The following is a 20,443-nucleotide window of genomic DNA, read 5'->3' on the forward strand; positions in this document are numbered from 1 at the left end:
TTATTCTACATATGTCATTACTCTTAGGCCCCATGCACACGACCGTAGATTTGTTCCGTAATTACGGTCTGCAATTACGGACCCAGGGTCGGCTCCAGGTTTATGTGGGCCCTTGGGCAACACAGACTTAGTGGGCCCCTTTGCGGGGGAACTCACGGCGGCAGTAAAATGCCAAAAATCGTCACTTTGTGCCCCCATATAGACATTAGGCCCTGTTTATGCCCCCCATAGAGAAGTTAGGCCCCACCAGTTTGTACCCCCATAAATTTAGTGCCCTCTGTAGATAGTGCCTATGCCTATGCCCAGCTGCATTGCCCGACAGACCCCATGAATGCCCCCACAGTATAATGCCCCCATAGCTGCCCCCACAGTATAATGACCCCCCATAGCTGCCCCCACACAGTATAATGCCCCCCATAGCTGCCCCCACACAGTATAATGCCCCCCATAGCTGACCACCACAGTATAATGCTCCCCATAGCTGCCCCACACACAGTATAATGCCCCTACTTTATGTGGGATCACGGGCCGAAATTGCGGGTGGCTGTCCTCGGACCTTGCATCAGGCCTTAATTTGCAAAACAAATTCTATTTAGCAACCTTTGCGACAATTCGGTATAATTTAGCAGCAAAGGTAGTAGCTTGCTGAACTCTACACAAGTGTTTGAGGCGCTAAGTGCCAAATAAACAGAAGCTTAAAATCTAAAAGAAACTGCTTTATTCAGCTTTAAATGATTGTTGGTATGATAATAATAATGGCCAAGCCCACACATAGGACACTATATCACTTCTTGAACCCTAACTAACCTCTAAGGACAAATAGTAAAAATTTGTGAATCGATTCTAAATGAATCAAATTCGGTCTGGATTTAAAAAATGTTTTGGGGGATTTGGCGAAATCCTGAACTCTTGGTGTTCGTGGTGCACAAATCGCCAAGAAGGCGGCCACCGGCCGCTATTTTACAGATTCGAAAAGGGAAGTGGGGAGAAGAAGAGATAATAAAAAATATCATACTCACCTGGTCTACCATAGCGACGCTTCCCTGACGGCCTTCTGAGATGACCGTGTTTTGTCCCATGTGACCGCTATTGCACTGCATCCCTGATGGCCTCCTAAGATGATGTTGTTTTGTCCCATGTGACTGCTGCAGCAGTCACATGGGTCACACCTACTGTATTTCATCACAAGAGGTCGACAGAGATGCGTTGCCGCAGCGGTCAAATGGGACAAAACAACATCATCTCAGGAGGCCGGCAGAAACACATTGGGAGACTAAAGGAGGTAAATATGCAATTTTTTTTATTTTAGGTAAGGAATCACAAGTGCCCTGATTGCCCTGTTGGAACTCTCTGATGTCTTCTAGAATTGTATCCAACTTGGATACAGTCCTAAAACATATCAGAGAGTTAGACAGGGCAATCGGAGCACTTGCTATTCGCGGAAAATTTATTTAGACCGAATCGAATTGAACAGCTGATTCGATAGAATCGGCCCTGAAATTAATTCATTCACTCATTTCTAGAAAATTGCTTTTATTAAAGTCCCTCCTTAGTACTCTGGCTCTCATCCAGCTCCCTTCTGGATACCAATCTTCTTGGGACAGTTCACCTCTCTCTCTCCAACAGGTCCACAGTTCACCAGCAGGACACAAATAGCACTTTCATGTTGTAAGCGCCTCCAGCTGGAGTTGGCCAGGGATGGATTGTTGTGAAGGTCCTTATTAACCCTGATTTTTAGTGGCTTTCCAGCACCTGTAGCTTCACAGCCTCACACTTTGTACAAGAGAATTAGCAAATGTGGAAATATAAGCTACCATATGAGAACATAAGACAAAGATGGCCATGTCTCTTGGAAATCTGCATGTATTACTAAGCTTATTAAATCTGCAAGAAAATCAGTTCTGTGCGATACGGTGAAGAACTAACCCAGAATGAGTTAAAAGGCCACTGTTGTAAAATCTTTCGACATCATTGTGGCATGTTAGATGTTTGGTCGTGAGGGTCCTGGTGCTGAGACACCCACTGATCGCTAGAATAAAGGTCCAGATCCCCTTTTGCTCAGATTTGTTTTTTTTTGCCTCTCTTGGAAAAGGCAGGGTAAGTGTCATGTTGGGTATGTGGACCCACTGAACCGTACCGCATTGACAGTATGGCAGCTGGCCAACAGGACACGGGTCACAGTCTATAGTTTGTATAGTGTACATGTGGTAGCTCAGACAGTAGCAAGACAGGCTCGGCAGGGACTAGGCAGCAAGCAGGCTCTAGGCGTCGTATAGCAGGACAGGCATGGTAAGCACGACTTCAGCTCAACACGGTACTTGACCAGGATAGCACCGGATACAGATTACAGGTGGCATGAACGGGAAACACTGGGAACTGGGAAACACTAGGAGACTATTTTCTTAGACAGACTAGGGTAGACAAAAAGGCTCAGGCATTGCAGAGAGGGGCACAGCCCTTCTTATAGCCCAGGGTGCTCGGGGAGCAATCAGCTCAATCTCCCGCCTGTGTGCGCTTTGGCTCCTTAAGTCTGGACTGAGCTTGCGAGCGCACCCTGGTGGTCACTGTGGAACAGAACGGCCGCATGGGCAGATATTTCTGGAGAGAAGGGCATCGACTGGATGGAAGGAGTTCATGGTCAGCGACCACGGACATTACAGTAAGGCTTCGTTCACATCTGCGTTGTGGCATCCGTTCTAGCGAATCCATTGAAATTTTAAAAAAAACTGACTGACTGACTGATGCCAGACTGAATGCAACGGAAGGTAAAACATGTTTGTTTTTGATGGATCAGTTTACCGGCTCCGTAAAAAAAACCTGACTCCATTTGTATCAGTTTGTCATCAGTTATACTTAGTTGTGGCGGAACGGGTGACGGTTACAGGCATTGTACCCAAATAAAGGTTAAGCCTGCCGCAAACCGTCGCACATCCGGGTACCATAGCTTAGATGGCGCCCGGTGCTAGATGGGGATATGTCCCCTCAAACTGCATTACGTTATGTTTGATAACCAGTTGATTATATTATATTGTATTCAGTGCTGCTTCACTGTCCTCCCCTCTAGGGTTAATCTTATACTGTATGAGAGTGAGTCACAGGCTGCAAGCGGGAACTTGTCTGAATGTAAATAAGAAAAAGGAGGGGGCAAGAGCAGAATGCACATGGCCTGATGCCTGAGGGAGGGGTGAGTGAGGGAGATAGTGGTGCTGTGTGAGATCTCAGTAGTTGCTGTCCAGGAGAGGATGAGATAGCAGTGTGAGCTGCAGGCAGGGGCTATCTACCTCAGAGATGGTACCTGACCTAGGGACAGTAATAGAGGGCAAGTGCTGGAGTCCCATCTAACTAAGGAGGATCTGGAGACACCCCAAAGGATGAAAGGTACAGTGGAGAGACCCCATAGTGAGGTAGCCTGTCCCATCCAGCCCAGAGGGGAGAAGCAGCGATGCATTGGTTCTGTGTGTGTCTGTCCCTGTTAATAAACGCGCCTCTGTGGCTTGTCCCCAGTTAATCTGTGTCGCCTGAATCTATCGCCCACATTCTCTTGGCGTAAACCGACCCCCACTGACCCGGTTTCGCCACATTAGTTTTCACAGATCAGTTTTTATCTTTGCACCTTTCTTGCTTTCATTTTTAGTCGACTCTGCTATTGCTTCCGGCAAAATGACGGGTCCAGTGCACAACATAGAAAAACGGAAACCATGGGCATCGGATCCGTCACCATTGAAATCAACGGCGATAGAAACGGAAACCTCTAGTTTCCATCTGTGTCAGTTTGTGTCTGTTCAGGATCCCGTTCTGATGGAAAGCTCTGACGGAACGTCAGAACGCGACCCCAGCGCAGATGTGAACAGAGTCTTACTGATACAAACGGATGTCATGACGGAAACTATAGCGCAGCAGACTACGATATTGCTTCTGTCAAAAAAACGGAAACCTGACGGAACAGAGCCTAATTGAGCACAACTAATGCAAAAATAAAACCTGTTGAAATCAATGTTTTTATTTACGTAAACATTAACTTCCGTTCTTTGGTCCTCTGATGGATACGCTAGAACGCAAGCCACAATGCAGATGTGAACGCAGCCTGAGCCATGTACAAACTATAGACTTTCTATAAGTGGAGAGCTGTGGTAAGTCAAGAAAAAGTGAAAAGAACTAAAGGTGCACAGCGCTCAGAAGTGCACTTCTCCTTCATTCTTTTTGGCAATACTTACTAGATGCTGGAGTGTCTTTTCTCAGCCTGTGGGAGGGTCAGATTGCTTGTATGCCTGTGTCCAACCTTGTATAAGCTGTGAGGTAACATTCCCACTAGAGGAGCTCTCCCTACTCAGATATGTCATAAAATACCATGTCATGATGCAGCCCTTCCACTATCTGCCATAGGAGGCCAGTGTTTTTCTTTAAAGGAATATTCTGTTTAGAATATTCAAATAAATGTTTTCAATTTATATTGGAGGGTGCAGCATTATGGTGGTGGCAGGTTAGTGGAAATTGTAGTTGCACTGATGGTGTTTTTGTTTAACTTTTACTGCTGAATTACGTTTGGGATCAACTTTTGTGCACCTAAATTGTTAATTTGAAGTTGTTTTTCTTTACATGTCTGTCAAAAGTATACATGAAGCGGTATACAGTTGTTTTACGGTTTGTATCTATTTGAAGAACCTATTATTTATTTTGCCGTCTTTTCATCAGATGTATCCAAATGTATACTGTGCAAATATATGCGTATGTTTGGATCTATCTGCCTAGGACTTTAACAAATACTTTGGTGGTTCTCAAAGGCTAGTAGCATATGCTTTATAGAATTATAAAAACAAGGTACCCAGACAGCATCGTACTGGCCCAGGCAGCAAGCTGCTTTTATCCGGCAGCGGAGCAGGGAGACATATTCCCCCAGCCCCGCTGCTTACTCCTGCTTACTCCTGTAGGCAGGGCCGCCCGGCACATAACATTTATGGGCTGGGAGGCATGGGCCCCCGCATGCCTGGTAGCATCAATAACATCGGGGGGGGGGGGGGGGGGGGCGATTCTAGCGACTGCCACATTCAATTGTATCTGTGTCATCAGGGGGGCTGTGTGGCGCTGTCTACAGGGGGGTGGCTGTGTGGCACTATATACATTGAGGGCTGTGTAGCACTATGTACAAGGCGGGCTGTGTAGCACTATGCACAAGGCACAAGGGGGGGGGACGGACAGTGTGACACTGTCTACAGGGGGGGCTGTGTTGCACTGTCTACAGGGTGGACTGTATGGCACTGTCTACAGTGAGGGCTGTGTGTCACTGTTACAGTTGGGGGCTATGGGGCAATCTATACAGTGGGGGGCTGTGTGGCACTATGTACATGGGGGGCTGTGTGGTACTATGTACAAGATGTACTGAGTGGCACTGTCCACAGGGGGGGCTTTGTGGCACTGTCTACAGGGGGGGCTGTGTGGCACTGTCTACAGGTGGGGCTGTGTGGCACTGTGTACAGTGGGGGGCCTGTGTGGCACTGTCTACAGTGGGGGGGGGGCTAGGTGGCACTATCTACAGAGGAGTGGTCATGTGGCACTATCTACAGTGGGGGGGGGGGGGCTGTGTGGCAACATCTACAGTGGGAGCTGTGTGGAACTATCTACAGTGGGGGCTGTGTGGCACTAGCTACAGTGGGGGCTGTGTGGCACTATCTACAGTGGGGGTCTGTGTGGCACTATCTACAGTGTGGGGGGCTTCATGGCACCATATACAAGAGGGGGCTGTGTGGCACTAGCTACAAGAGGGGGCTGCGTGTGTGGCACTATCTACCAGAGGGGGCTGTGTGTGACACTATCTACCAGAGGGGGCTGTGTTCAGCGCTATCTACCAGAGGGGGCTTTGTGTGGCGCTATCTACCAGAGGGGGCTGTGTGTGGCGCTATCTACCAGGGGGGCTGTGTGTGGCGCTATCTACCAGAGGGGGCTGTGTGTGGCGCTATCTACCAGAGGGGGCTGTGTGTGGCGCTATCTACCAGACGGGGCTGTTTGTGGTGCTGTATACAAGAGGGGGCTGTGTGTGGCACTATCTACAAGGGGCTGAGTGTGGCACTATCTACATGGGGCTGTTTGTGGCACTATCTACAGGGAGCTGTGCATGGCACTATTACTGTGTGGGGCCTAAAAGGGGGGTACTATTATAGTGTGTAGCACCAAGGGGGCATTATTTCCATCTGGGGCACTATAAATGTTGAGGTGTTTGTCGATGGTGGGGAGGTGCTAGAAAAGCGAAAAAGCCAAAGATGTTTGTGTTGCAAATTCTGCAGAGGCGATTCCGGTCACACACTGGATTTCACTGTATTGTATTAAAGGAGTTTTCCCATATTAGACATGTATGGCATATCCACAGGAAATGCCAAAAATGTCTGATAGATGCGGGTCCCAGCTCCAAGACCCACACCTATATCTAGAACTGGCCGCAGAATCCAGACGGAGACCAGTGGAGAGAGGGTCAGGAGTGCGCACACCTCTCTCTATTCTGTTGAATGGTTGTTATGGAAATAGCCATTTTTGTCATTTCCTGTAGCTATGCCATATATGTCTAAAATGGGAAAACACCTTTAAGTTATATGATCTGCAGAGTGCTTGTGTAGGACTGATGTCTACCACTATATGGTCCCTATGTGGTGGTTATATTGGTCTTTGGTTTACTACACACATTATACTATACTATAATTTGGTGAAAAAAATAAGTTCATAAGAATATAAACCAGGAATTCCAAAAAACAGCTAAGTATAAAAAAAATTATAAAAAGCCTCAATAAAAACAATCAATATATTGACCATATATGACCTGTTGAAAAAGAACAAAGCAGTACACAAACTGCACATCATGTGTTAATTTCACTAACCAATTATTTATGTAGCTGCATTGATGATGGAAAGATAGGGGTGAGACATGGAGGCAGCTTATGTTCAGACCGCTGTCCATCCTGTTACCCTATAATAGAGGAAAAAGTCTATTGAAAATAGTAACAAAGGCTGGACTCCCATCTAAAAAACAATAAAGAGATTAAACGCTTAATGACACAATGACAGAAAACAATAGGGCATAATTCTGTGGGTCATTTTAATATTGCTCTCTTGATTTTGGACCCATTATTTGCACATTGAAAATGTAACAAAAAAAAATTAAGTTATATTTTATTGCCCACATACTGAAGAGCTGGGCCATTACTGGGTCAGACTGAGATCTGTACTATTGGTACGTAGAGATAATTAGCAATATTTCCCTTCCCAGGGCAATGTGACTATGGATATATTGGATATTATACAACTTTACTCCACATTGATAAGTCTCTCCCGATGTATGTTAATACCCTGCCTGTTTGTATGGGTTTCCTCTAGGTTCTCGCTTTCTTCCCACAAAAGAGACGTGATTGATACACAGGGCCGGCTCCAGGTTTATGTGGGCCCTTGGGTGACACAGACTTAGTAGGCCTCTTTACGGGGGAACTCACGTCAGCAGTAAAATGGCAGAGAACTTCACTTTGTGCCCCCAAATAGACGTTAGGCCCACAGTTTGTACCCCCATATACTTAGTGCCCTCTGTAGATAGCCCCCACCGAGGTAATGCCACACAGCTACCCTTTCTGGTAGTGCCACACAGCCAACCTCCCTGGTAGTGCCACACAGCCCCCTCCCTGTAGGTAGCGCCATTGGGGTTCCCTGTAGAAGTGGAATTCACAGCCAGAGCATTGCCGACGCTCTGGCAGGGAATTCCACTTCAAAAACCCTTGACGTCACTGTCCATATATGGACAGTGTTGTCAGGGGCAACCCCAGAGCCATAGTCCTGGGCAGAGCACTACTAGCACTCTGCCTGGGAGTGGACACTGCTCTGCTCCTGACAACATTGTCCATATATGGACAGTGATGTCAGGGGCTTCCCCAGAGATGGAGTGATGCCGTGACGAAGGCAGCATCAGCACCCGGCAGCCGAGTGGGTCCCCCCAAGTGTTGTGGGCCCCGGCACTTGCTCAGGTTCGCTGGGTACTGACACTGGCCCTGTTGACACATTCTCTGTACAGTGGAATATGTACGTGTTAGGCTTTCTTCACATCTGCGTTGGGACTCCGTTCATGGGTTCCATCTGACCTTTCCGTCAGGGGAACCCATGAACGGAACCCAAACTGAAACAAACAATGGTAGTTTACATCACCATCGATTTGAATTGTGACGGATCCGGTGCAAATGGTTTCTGTTCCGGCGTTTCAACGGAATCAATACCGTAGTCGACTGTGCTATTCATTCCGTCAAACGACGGAACCCTTAAACAACGGTGACATATGGAAACCATTTTCACCGGATCCGTCTGCATTGAAATCAATGATGATGCAAACAGAATTGTTTCAGTTTGGACTCCGTTCATAGGTTCCGTCAGACCTTTCCGTCAGGGGAACCCATGAACGGAATCCAAAGGTCTGACGGAACCCATGAACGGAGTTCCAACGCAGATGTGAACGAAGCCTAATACCTCCAGCAGCCGGCTCCCTTGCACGCAGCACACTCTGTGCCTCTTGGAATTTTCTGATTGGATGAGAGCCTGTCAGTCTCCCTAGCTGACAGATATTTATCCAATCAGCAGGTCCTCTTGCAACTATGGAAGAACCAATGGAGTGACAGTGGGTGAAGCCATGACGAGAGGGCGGCCCTGCAAGGTAATGCAGACAAATTACAGGAGGTAGTGAAAGAGCCTAGGCTGCAACATACTACAAAAAGTAAGAGTAATGTTGGGGGGCAGTGTCTGATTATATTTATTGTGCTGTGGCAGGTGAGAAGAAAAGTTACAAAAATTTGCGCCATTCATAAGGTTGGTTTTCACATGCCATGGTCAAAATGCTTTTTTTACTGCACCATTTTGCGATTTTCCAAAAATCACGTTAAAAGCGCCCCATTTGGTCATGAGTTTCCGAAAATCGCGGGAAAACCGCCATTCTCCCGCAATTTTTACGTAAATTGTGGCAAAACCGCACCTTTTTTAAAAATCACGGCAAAATGATGCGGTAAATAACACATTTTGACCGCAGCATGTGATCCCATCCTCATGAGTATGCGCCGCTGCTGTCCCATGTTGTATAACTCTGGGTTCCGTCAAAATGTGTCTTGATTGTGCTGGGTTTTCAAGCTGCTTTTTTGGTCTATTTTTTTCTGAATGTAAGGCCCTTCAGGAATTTTGAGGCAGATTTTGACCTGCCTGCAATTTGTTGCTGCGATTTTCACTGTGTTTTTTGGCTGCAGCCATTGAGCACCGCAGGCAAGAAAACACAGCGAAAAACTCTTTCTCTGCCTCCCATTGATTTCAATCAGAGGTCAGAGGCGTAACCGTGGCGAAAATAAAAAAAAGCCTCTGCCTCCCATTGAAATCAATGGAAGGCGGTTCCTGACATTTTTGGTGCTGATTTCGTCGCATTTTCCGCGCTTAAATTAGCGTAAAAACACTTCTGGTACTCTGACGCTGACTGTGTTGGATCAACAATGTATTCACTTCTATAGTTTGCAGTGTGATAATACTCTGCAGACTGAGTACAGTACTGCATGGTGGTATTATTTAGTCTCACTTTGGTGGTATTAGAGATAAGTGAATCAATTCTACACAAATCAGTTACGAATCTCCCAAAAGGTTCGGATTTTAGCGAATCCAAAACATTCGGGAATTGTCCTACATGTATTGCTCAATTTTTTTCCTAATAAATAGATTTTAATTAAAAACTAAATGCTGTTGCTAATAGCGTGTCGATGCCTGCTGATACTCAATTACCCAACTAATTTATTCTGATCAAACCTGATGGCCCAAAAGGAATTTTGTGAAATTCGCTAATCTCTAGTGCTAATATTGATCTTTGTATAGTTTTTTTAAAATTTAGTTACAGTGGTATTATTCAGTTACTATGTTGTAGTAATATTTGTTTACAGTTTACTTGCCAGGACCAATGACATGCTGTACCGACACATGACCGCTGCAGACAGTCACTGGCCTCAGCGATGATGCCAGTATGTATGGCACGGGACTTCTTAGGTCAGTGATTTAGCGGTTTGCTCCACCTACTGTTTTGTAGTATTCGCCCTGTCTACCAGTGTAATACCTCACTTAATTGTGCGTTAGCCCCCCTACTGTAAATGATCCGACTTTGTATTTTTGTATTGGCTCAACCTACCACCAATGTGACTACGGCTAATGATTTTTTTTTTGCCTGCCCTCTTGTTTTGGCCCCACCTGCTGCCAATTTTGACCTAACTGCAATATCAAGGCCACTTTAGATTTTTTTCCAGGGCCACTTTAAATTTCCAATCCGCCCCTGGTAGGAGCTGTGTCCGCACCATCAGCAGCGGGTGTCAGCTGTAACATACAGCTTAGTTTAACCTTGGAATACGACAACACTAAAAAACAAATTGTTACATTCCTCCATTTGTTCCAACGTCAAGTCTCACCACTGTGTGTGGTGCATTGCTCTGACAACCAGCGCTCGGTGATGATGTCATTGGCCTGAGCATCTGATTGCCATGGCAACCCTATGCAAATAATTTCTGCAGGCCTATTTCAACTGCCAAGGGTCTCCTGACCCTTGCCTGAGTTTCAGTTTTTGTTTTCTGGTCCCTGCCTTTAGCCTGCATATTTACTATAACCTGCCTGTGTATGAAACATTTTTTTTTTTATTGGCCTTTATCTCTCTCATATAACCTTCTGGATTTGTTGCTCTTCGTTTGCCTTTCCAGTTTTGACCTCTGGCCTGATCCCCTGGCTCTGGCTTGCCTCTGTTGCACTCTGGATTTGTCATTCCTGATTAATCTTCTGGTTCTGAGTCACGGCAACGTTATAATGGCTCTCTTGTTCCTGCATCGCTGCGACATCCGGCTGCCTTTTGGTGACTACCCTGATGATTGCGACCATCTCTGTTCAAGGTTTGAATATGGATCTAGACACAGACTCTGCCATATTTCGCTGGCCTCATACTACAGGTCCGAAAGCCCTGCAACTCTTTCTAGGATTTGCTAACTAATACCGGCAATTCGTTCATAACTTTTCTTCTCTGGCAGCTCCCTCGAACAACTCAATGCTACTTTGTGTCTGCACCAGTCCTCATTTACTTAAACATCTCAAGACTTTTTGTGTCGAAAAAAAGAGGCCTCTTATGTGGTAGTAGAAGTCATTTTGTCTGAGAAGTCTTCTAATGGGAAACTCCACCCCTTTGCCTTCTCTTCTCAAGAAATTATTTAGGACTACCTCAGGAAACACAAAGAATGTATTGGGAGAAGGGGTACTGGTACATTCCTCGATCCACTCCAGCAACGCTCCTCTGCGTCTTGCCAAAGTATGCGCTGCTTTGCAGTACCAACCAGATGTTCAGCGATTGAACCTCTTGTTGCCATTGCATCCGGACGCAAATAAATTCTAGTGGCCTATTCAAACCAGCATGGGTCTCCTAAGCCTTGAGTGTTACATAGTTCATACGGTTGAAAAAAGACACATGTCCATCAAGTTCAACCAAGGGATGGAAAAAGGGAAGTAAAAAATTTCTACACATAGGAGCTAATATTTTTTTGTTCTAGGGAAATTATCTAAGCCATTTTTAAAGCGATCTACTGTCCCTGCTGTGACCAGCTCCTGTGGTGACTATTCCATAAATTCATTGTTCTCACAGTAGAGAAGGCTTGTCGCCTCTGCATGTTGAACCTTTTTTTTCCAGACGGAGGGAGTGCCCCCTTGTTAATTGAGGGGGTTTTACATGGAATAGGATTTCACCATATTTTTTGTATGTGCCATTAATATATTTATATAAGTTAATCATGTCCCCCTTAGTCGTCTTTTTTCAAGGCCAAATAGGTTTAGTTCTTTTATTCTTTCCTCATAACTTAGATTCTCCATGCCACTTATTAGCTTCGTTGCTCTTCTTTGTATTTTTTCTAACTCCAGGGCATCCTTTCTATGAACTGGAGCCCAGAACTGAACTGCATATTCTAGATGAGGCCTCACTAATGCTTTGTAAAGTGGTAATATTACATCTCTGTCCCGTGAGTCCATGCCTCTTTTCAGGGGCGTAGCTAAAGGCTCATGGGCCCGGGTGCAAGAATTCAGCTTGGGCCCCCCTACCCCTCCCCAGCACCACCATCATCATCAGACCCCTGCGTGCTCCTATGCCCAGACGCCTTGCCCAACAGCCCCCATAGTATAATGCCCCCACACAGTTAATGCTCCCATAGCTGCCCCCACACAGTTAATGCTCCCATAGCTGCCCCCAATATCAGCCCCCCCATACAGTATAATGCCCCCATATGTGCATAATTACTTACCTATCCCCGTTCCCACGTCGAGTGGAGGATCCTTCGCCTCCTCCGGTGTGTACTATGAGTGACTCAGCGCAGGAAGGCGCGATGATGTCGCTACATCCCGCCTGCCTGCGTCGAGCCGCTCACGGCACAGGGAATGCTGGATCAAGGAGATGTCAGCTCCTTGCTCCAGCATTGATTGGAACCGGGACCTCGGTGAGTGACTCACGAACCCCCGGGGGGACGCGACCCACAGTGTAGGGATGTCACGATACCAAAATTTGGACTTCGATACCGATACTTCGTTTACTTTGCCAACAGTAATAAAAAAAAAAAAAAAGTTCTTCCATTTTCTGATGTGAGGCACGAGGTGTGATGATGAATTTTGAATGTGCCTCACATTAATAGTAATTAACCCCATCATGTTTCTCAGCCATAATGGGCTAATATGTAAGGTACATGATGGGGTTAATTACTATTAATGTGAGGCACATGGAGGTTAAATTCATCATCGCACCTTGTGCCTCACAATTAGGCCCCATGCACACGACCGTAAATAACCTCCATTCACTTTCATTGAGCGCGGACACATTTCCGTAGCGCTACGGATGGGTGTCCGTGCCGTAGAAATGTTCCGAAAATTATGGAACATGTCCGTCCTTTTGCATTTTGCGGGCCGTTCTCCCATACTTTGTATGGGAGCACGGCCCGAAAATGCGAGTGGCAGTCGGCGGCCGGCCGTGCCCGCAATCGCGGGCCCTGATTGCGGGCACGGTCGTGTGAATGGGGCCTAAGTGATAGAAAGCTATTTTTATTTTATTTTTTTACAGAGTACACATCATAAATGATGCAAAAAAATTGTTGTGCAGGTTATTACGGGCGTGCCAATACTGATTATGTGTATGTTTTATGTATTGAGACTTATTTTAATGTTTATTATAAAAAAAGTGTATGTGTATTTTTTTTATTTAACATTACTTTGTTTTTATTTTATTTTTAAACTTCAATGTACTGGCCTATAGCTATAAGCCAGTACATTAGCCTGTGTACGGATAGTACACAGGCAGTTGTTAGGACATACCTCAGTATGCCCTAACAACAGGAAATATGGTAGGACAGCCCTGGGGTCCTTCAACAGACCCTGGGCTGTCTGCCCATATATGGTATGTCCCTTAATCGCATCACAGGAATTCCCTGTGACGCGATCCAGGGGCATCCCCCCTTCTCATTTTCCCCTGAATGCTGCAGTCAGCTTTGATCGCAGCATTCAGGAGAATAGCGGCGGAGATGAGCGGTTTCTCTGATCTCCGCCGTTATAGAGCGGGGCTGCAGCTGTGTAATACAGCCATTGCCCCGCTCCTGATATAAGTGCGCGCGCGGTCAGCATGAGGAGATGCGGCCGGCGCTGCACTAATGAGCGGCGGTTCAGGCATTGAGGACAGAACATGGGGGTGTTTTGTAGCGCGCCCACCATGTTCTGTCTTCAGTGCCGACGCTCATTAGTGCAGCGCCGGCCGCATCACATCATCCTGACGGCGCGCACATGTTAGGACTCAGGAGCGGGGCAGTGACTGTATTACACAGCCGCAGCCCCGCTCTCATACACTCATGTGTATATATACTGTATTGTGCAGTTTGCGGTGGAGGAGGGGGGGGGCTGTGATTTAACGCTCCCCCCCTCTCCACCGCATACAACACAATACATTACAAGGCATCACATACATTACATTACAATACATAACGTTACAACACAATACATTACATTACACTGCAGCTTACCTGGAGTCCTCCGCACCGACTCTTCTGCTTTGTCTGGAAGTCGTGTCACGTGACAACACGGTCACATGGTACACTAAGTGTACCATGTGACCGTAACCCGGAAGTGCCGGCTTCACGGCACAGAAGATTTAGTTAGAAAAAATGCTGTATGGCAACGGGGGCCCGTGGGCCCCCCAGGCTTAGGGGCCCGGTCGCAACTGCGACCGCTGCGACCCCTATAGCTACGCCACTGCCTCTTTTAACCCCTTAAGGACACAGCCTGTTTTGGCCTTCAGGACATAGTCAATTTTTTCAAATCTGACATGTTTCAATTTATGTGGTAATAACTTCGGAATGCTTTTACCTATCCAAGCGATTCTTAGACTGTTTTCTTGTGACACATTGGACTTTATGTTACTGGCAAAATTTGCTCGATACATTAAGTATTTAATTGTGAAAAACAGCAAAATTTCGCAAAAAATTGCAAAAATTAGCATTTTTCTAAATTTATATGTATCTGCTTGTAAGACAGATAGTAATACCACACAAAATTGTTGCTAATTAACATCACCCATATGTCTACTTTAGATTGGCATTGTTTTTAGAACATCCTTTTATTTTTCTATGACATCACAAGGCTTAGAACTTTAGCAGCAATTTCTCACATTTTCAAGAAAATTTCAAAAGGCTATTTTTACAGGGACCAGTTCAGTTGTGAAGTGGATCTTAGGGCCTTACATATTAGAAACCCTCGATAATTCACCCCATTGTAAAAACTTCACCCCTCAAAGTATTCAAAACAGCATTTAGAAAGTTTCTTAACCCTTTAGATGTTTCACAGGAGTTAAGGCAAAGTAGAAGTGAAATTTTCACATTTCTTTTTTTTTTTGCAGAAATTCATTTTTCATCTATTTTTTTTGTAACACAGAAAGTTTTACCAGAGAAACACAACTCCATATCTATTGCCCAGATTCTGCAGGTTTTAGAAATACCCCACATGTGGCTCTAGTGCACTTATTGACTGAAGCACAGGCCTCAGAAACAAAGGAACACCTAGAGGATTTTGGGGCCTCCTTTTTATTAGAAAATATTTTAGGCACCATGTCGGGTCTGAAAGGCTCTTGCGGCGCCAAAACAGTGGAAATCCCCCCAAAAGTGACCCCAATTTGGAAACTATACCCCTTGAGGAAATTATCTAGGGGTATAGTGAGCATTTTGACCCCGCAGGTTTTTTGCAGAAATTATTGGAAGTAGGCTGTGAAAATGAAAATCTACATTCTTTCAAAGAAAATGTAGGTTTAGCTAATTTTTTCTAATTTCAACAAGGACTAAAAGGAGAAAATGCACCACTACTTTTGTAAAGTAATTTCTCCTGAGTAAAACAATACCCCACATGTGGTCATAAACGGCTGTTTGAACACACGGCAGGGCTTAGAAGGGAATGAGCGCCATTTGGCTTTTGGAGCTCAAATTTAGCAGGAATGGTTTGCGGAGACCACGTCGCATTTGCAAAGCCCCTAAGGGACCAAAACAGTGAATTCACCAAAAAAGTGACTCCATTTAGGAAACTACACCCCTTGAAGAATCCATCTAGGGGTGTAGTGAGCATTTTGAACCCACAGGGGTTTCATAGATTTTATTAGAATTGGGCAGTGAAGATAAAAATAATCCTTTTTTTCCCAATAAGACGTAGCTTTAGCTCAAAATTTTTCATTTTCTCAACAAATAAAGGAATAAAAGAACCCCAAACATTTGTAAAGCAACTTCTCTGGAGTACGGCATTACCCCATTTGTGGTCATAAACTGCTGTTTGGGCACACGGTAAGGGTCAGAATAGAAGGAGCGCCATTTGGCTTTTGGAGCACAGATTTTGCTGGATTGATTTCTTGACACCATGTCACTTTTGCAAAGCTCCTAAGGTACCAGTACAGTGGAAACTCCCCAAAAGTGACTCGATTCAGGAAACTACACCACTTGAGGAATTCATCTAGGGTTGTAGTGAGCATTTTGACCCCACAGATGTTTCATAGATTTTAGATTTTTAGAATTGGGCAGTGAAAATAAAAATAAATATTTTTCTTCAATAAGACGTAGTTTTAGCTCAAAATGTTTCATTTTCTCAACAAATAAATAAAAAAAAAAACCCCAACACTTGTAAAGCAACTTCTCCTGTGTACGGCAATACCACATATGTGGTCATAAACTGCTGTTTGGGCACAGAGTATGGCTCAGAAGGGAAGGAGCACCATTTGGCTTTTGGAGTACAGATTTTGCTGGATTGGTTTCTGGGCGCTATGTCGCATTTGCAAAGTCCCTGTGGGACCAAAACAGTGGATCACCCCCAGAAGTGACCCCATTTTGGAAACTACACCCCTCAAGGTATTCACCTAGGGGTGTAATGTGCATATTAATCCCACAGGCGATTGGCAGAAATTGGTGTGCACTTGATGTGTGAGAGTGAAAATGGGATTTTTTCCATAGATATGCCAATATGTGGCGCCCAGCTTGTGCCACCAAAAATTGTTAAAAGGGTTCCCCGGGTATGCTGATGCCATATATGTGGAAGTAAACTGCTGTTTGGGCACACTGTAGGGTTCAGAAGGGAGGTAGCGCCATTTGGCTTTTGGAGCGTGGATTTTGCTTGTAGTAGTTTTGTTTGGAGTCTTACTGGTGTTTCCGGTTATAATGTGGGGGTACATGTAAGCCGGGCGGAGTATATAAGGGGCATAGTCAGGTGGTATAATAATGGGGTAAAAAAAACAATAAAATGATCCATAGATATTTGTTACGCTGTGACACAATCCTTTCTGCACAGGCCGGTGTCGCACTAATAAATGGTCTTTACTTATTACCCTTTTGGTCCACACTCGGGATCTTTGCAGTTTGAGGAATTTTTCTGGGAAGTGTTGTCCTGGTATAATACGGGCACCTTCGCTTCCAGCAGATATGTTTGGGCCCTCCCCTTCCTGGTTCCCTAATTTTAGGGACCTTGACAATTCGCCACTTGAAACAGAAGAAACGTTCCCCTCGGGCTGGCACAACTGCATATTTTTATTTCCTGGCTTATTGGAGCCTTAACTAATTTTATTTTTTCATAGACATAGTGGTATGACGGCTGTTTTTTTTGCGGGATGAGCTGTAGTTTTTATTGGTACCATTTTGGGGTACATGTGACTTTTTGATGACTTGTTATCCTTTTTTTTTGGGGAGGCAAGGTGACCAAAAAACAGCAATTCTGGCATATTTTTTTTAATTCTTCTTATACAGCGTTCACCATGCTTTATAAATTAAATGTTACCTTTATTCTGCGGGTCAGTCCGATTCCGGCGATACCTAATTTATAACACTTTTTATGTTTTACAACTTTTTGCACAATAAAATAACTTTTGTAAAGAGAATGGATTTTTTCTGTCGCCAAGTTGTGAGAGCCATAACGGTTTTCATTTTTTAGTTAACGTAACTGTATGAGGGCTTGTTTTTAGCGAGACGAGTTATAGTTTTTATAGACACCATTTTTGGGTACATGCGACTTTTTGATCACTTTTTATTTCAATTTATGGAAGACAAAGTGACCAAAAAATAGCTATTATGTCAGTATTTTTTTATTTATTTTTTACGGCGTTCACTGTGGGGAATAATGAACATAATATTTTTATAGTTAGGGTCGTTACGGTCGCAGCGATACCAAATATGTATGGCTTTATTATTTTTTTCAATAGTAAATAACTTGATAAGGTAAAAAGGGCGATTGTGTTTTGTGTTATTATTTGAAACTTTTATTGTATTTTTTACAACTTTTATTTTTACTTTTTTTACACTTTTTTTTACACTTTTCTTTAGTCCCACTAGGGGACTTGAAGGTCCAACTGTTTGTTGGATGTTCTAATACATTTCACTACCTATGTAGTGCAATGTATTAGAACTGTCAGTTGTTCACTGTCAGCAAGCCGATCAGGCTCCGCCTCCGGGCGGGGCCTAATTGGCTTCCGTAATGGCAGATAGGAAGCCATTGTTAGGCATCCTGTTGCCATAGTAACAGTCACCAGCCTTGCCATCGCATGGCAGGGCTGCCGATTTCATACAAACCACTTTGATGCAGCGATTGCATTGAATCGCTGCATTGAAGGGGTTAATGGCAGGAATCTGAGCTAGCTCCGGTTCCTGCCGATAGATCGGGGTGTCCGCTGTAACAGACAGCAGACACCCACTACTGATGACGCCGGCTCAGCTTCTGAGCCGGAAGCTGAACCGGCGCCATCTTGCCGATGGTACCGGAAGCCTCCTGGGCCCCGCAGACGACGGGGCATAGGAGGATTCCGGTACTGGCAGACCGGGAGGTAAGTATTAGCCCTCCAATCGCCTTTTCAGCCACCGGCAACCCAGCGATCACGTTGCTGGGGTGCCGGTGGCTATAAACTCCTCACATGCTGCGATCTCTATTGAACGCAGCATGTGAGGGGTTAATCGGTCAGATCGGAGGCTAGCTCCGGTCCTGGCCGATACCTCAGGGTGCCAGCTGTAACATACAGCTGTCACCCGGCGGTGATGTCGCTGGCTCAGCTCCTGAGCCAGCTCCATCTGTTTCACGTACAGTTACGTGGAGTTGCGGGAAAAGACCATCTCCCATCACGTAACTGTACGTGAAATGGCGGGAAGGGGTTAATGCACAACAATATCTTGCTGGCCCTTGAAGCAGCTGATTGACATTGCATGCTGTTATTTAGTTTATGATTTACAAGTACACCTCGATCCTACTCAACAAGTGACTCCCCCAGTGTAGCTCCCCCTAGGACATATGATGCATGCAGGTTGTTCGTACCCAGGTGCATAACTTTACATTTATCTACATTAAACTTAATTTTCCCAGTGGACGCCCAAACACTTAGTTTGTTTAAATCCGCTTGCAATTCGCGAACATCTTCCATAGACTGAACAATACTACATAGCTTGGTGTCATCTGAAAAATAGAAATAGTGCTATTAATCCCATCCTCTATATCATTAATAAATAAGTTGAATAATAGTGGACCCAGCACTGAACCCTGGGGTACACCACTTATAATAGGGGACCATTCAGAGTAGGAATCATTGACCACAACTCTCTGGACACGGTCCTTGAGCCAATTCTCAATCCAATTACAAACTATACTTTCTAAGCCTATAGACCTTAATTTACCCATTAGACATCTATGAGGGACAGTGTCAAATGCCTTTGCAAAAACACTATATCCACAGCGGCCCCTCTGTCTAGGCTTCTGCTCCCCTCTTCATAAAAACAAATCAAGTTGGTTTGACAGCTTCTGTCCTTAGTAAAACCGTGCTGGCTGTCACTTATAATATTATATTTTGTCACATAATTCTGTATATAGTCCCTCAATAGCCCCTCAAACATTTTCCCCACAATGGATGTTAAGCTTACTGATCTATAACTACCCGGGGAAGACCTAGAGCCTTTTTTGAAAATAGGCACCACATTTGCCCTGCGCCAGTCCCTTGGCACTATACCAGTCACTAGAGAATCTCTAAATATTATGAAGAGGGGGACAGAAATAACTGAACTAAGCTCTTTAAGAACTCTAGGGTGTAACCCATCTGGTCCCTGGGCCTTGTGTACATTTATTTTGTTTAATTTAGCTTGGACCATCTCTACATTCATCCAATTCAGTATATCAACTGATATATTAACAGCACTGGCAGCGGCTACATTAGCTGCTCTTTCTTCTGTTGTATATGCAGAGCTGAATAACCCATTTAGTAACTCCGCCTTCTCTTGATCCTCTGTGACCAACTTACCATTACCACTATCCAGGGCTCCTACATGTTCAGACCTTGGCTTTTTGCATTTATATACTTGAAGAATTTTTTGGGATTTGTTTTACTATCCTTGGCCACCTGCCTTTCATTTTGTATTTTTGATGATTTTATTACCTTTTTACAAATTTTATTAAGCTCTTTATAATTTACAAAGGCTACAGCTGTACCCTCAGATTTGTATTTTTCAAATGCTCTTTTTTTGTCACGTATTGCCCTTTTTACAAAAGGTGTAAGCCATGTGGGGTTTAATTTTAGTTGTTTATACTTGTTACCTATAGGAATACATTTTGCAATATAACTACCCAAAGTAGATTTTAAAATCTACCATTTCTCATTTGTACCATTATTTGACATTAGTTCTTCCCAGTTTATATCCTGAATTGCAGCCCTCACCCTGGGGAAATTGTCCTTCTTAAAATTAAGTGTTTTTGCTCTCCCAGCCTGTGTTTGTGTTTTACAGTATCAGGTCTCATGCACACGAACGTATTTTTTTCCTCCCGTGAATACTGGCGTAAATACAGGTCCTTGGTCACACGTATTAGACCCGTATTGCACCAGTATTTACGGACCAGTGCCCGTAAATACGGGTCCGGT

The 20,443-nt window shown here is 44.7% G+C and overlaps 1 protein-coding gene across 2 annotated transcripts in view; it reads right to left on the reverse strand.

Moving 5' to 3' along the window:
• The window catches only part of PVALB (parvalbumin), a 90,668-nt gene extending 80,176 nt beyond the window's left edge, over window positions 1-10,492 (reverse strand). For both annotated transcript variants that reach the window (XM_075832331.1, XM_075832329.1), the window contains exons 1-2: window positions 10,443-10,492; window positions 6,864-6,952 (exon numbers count right to left, since the gene is read on the reverse strand). The gene's annotated coding sequence lies outside the window, so the exon portion shown is untranslated. The remainder of the gene's footprint in view (window positions 1-6,863; window positions 6,953-10,442) is intronic.
• Window positions 10,493-20,443: the final 9,951 nt, after the last annotated feature.

The sequence above is a fragment of the Rhinoderma darwinii genome, chromosome 7, assembly GCF_050947455.1.
Source record: "Rhinoderma darwinii isolate aRhiDar2 chromosome 7, aRhiDar2.hap1, whole genome shotgun sequence".
NCBI lineage: Eukaryota > Metazoa > Chordata > Amphibia > Anura > Rhinodermatidae > Rhinoderma > Rhinoderma darwinii.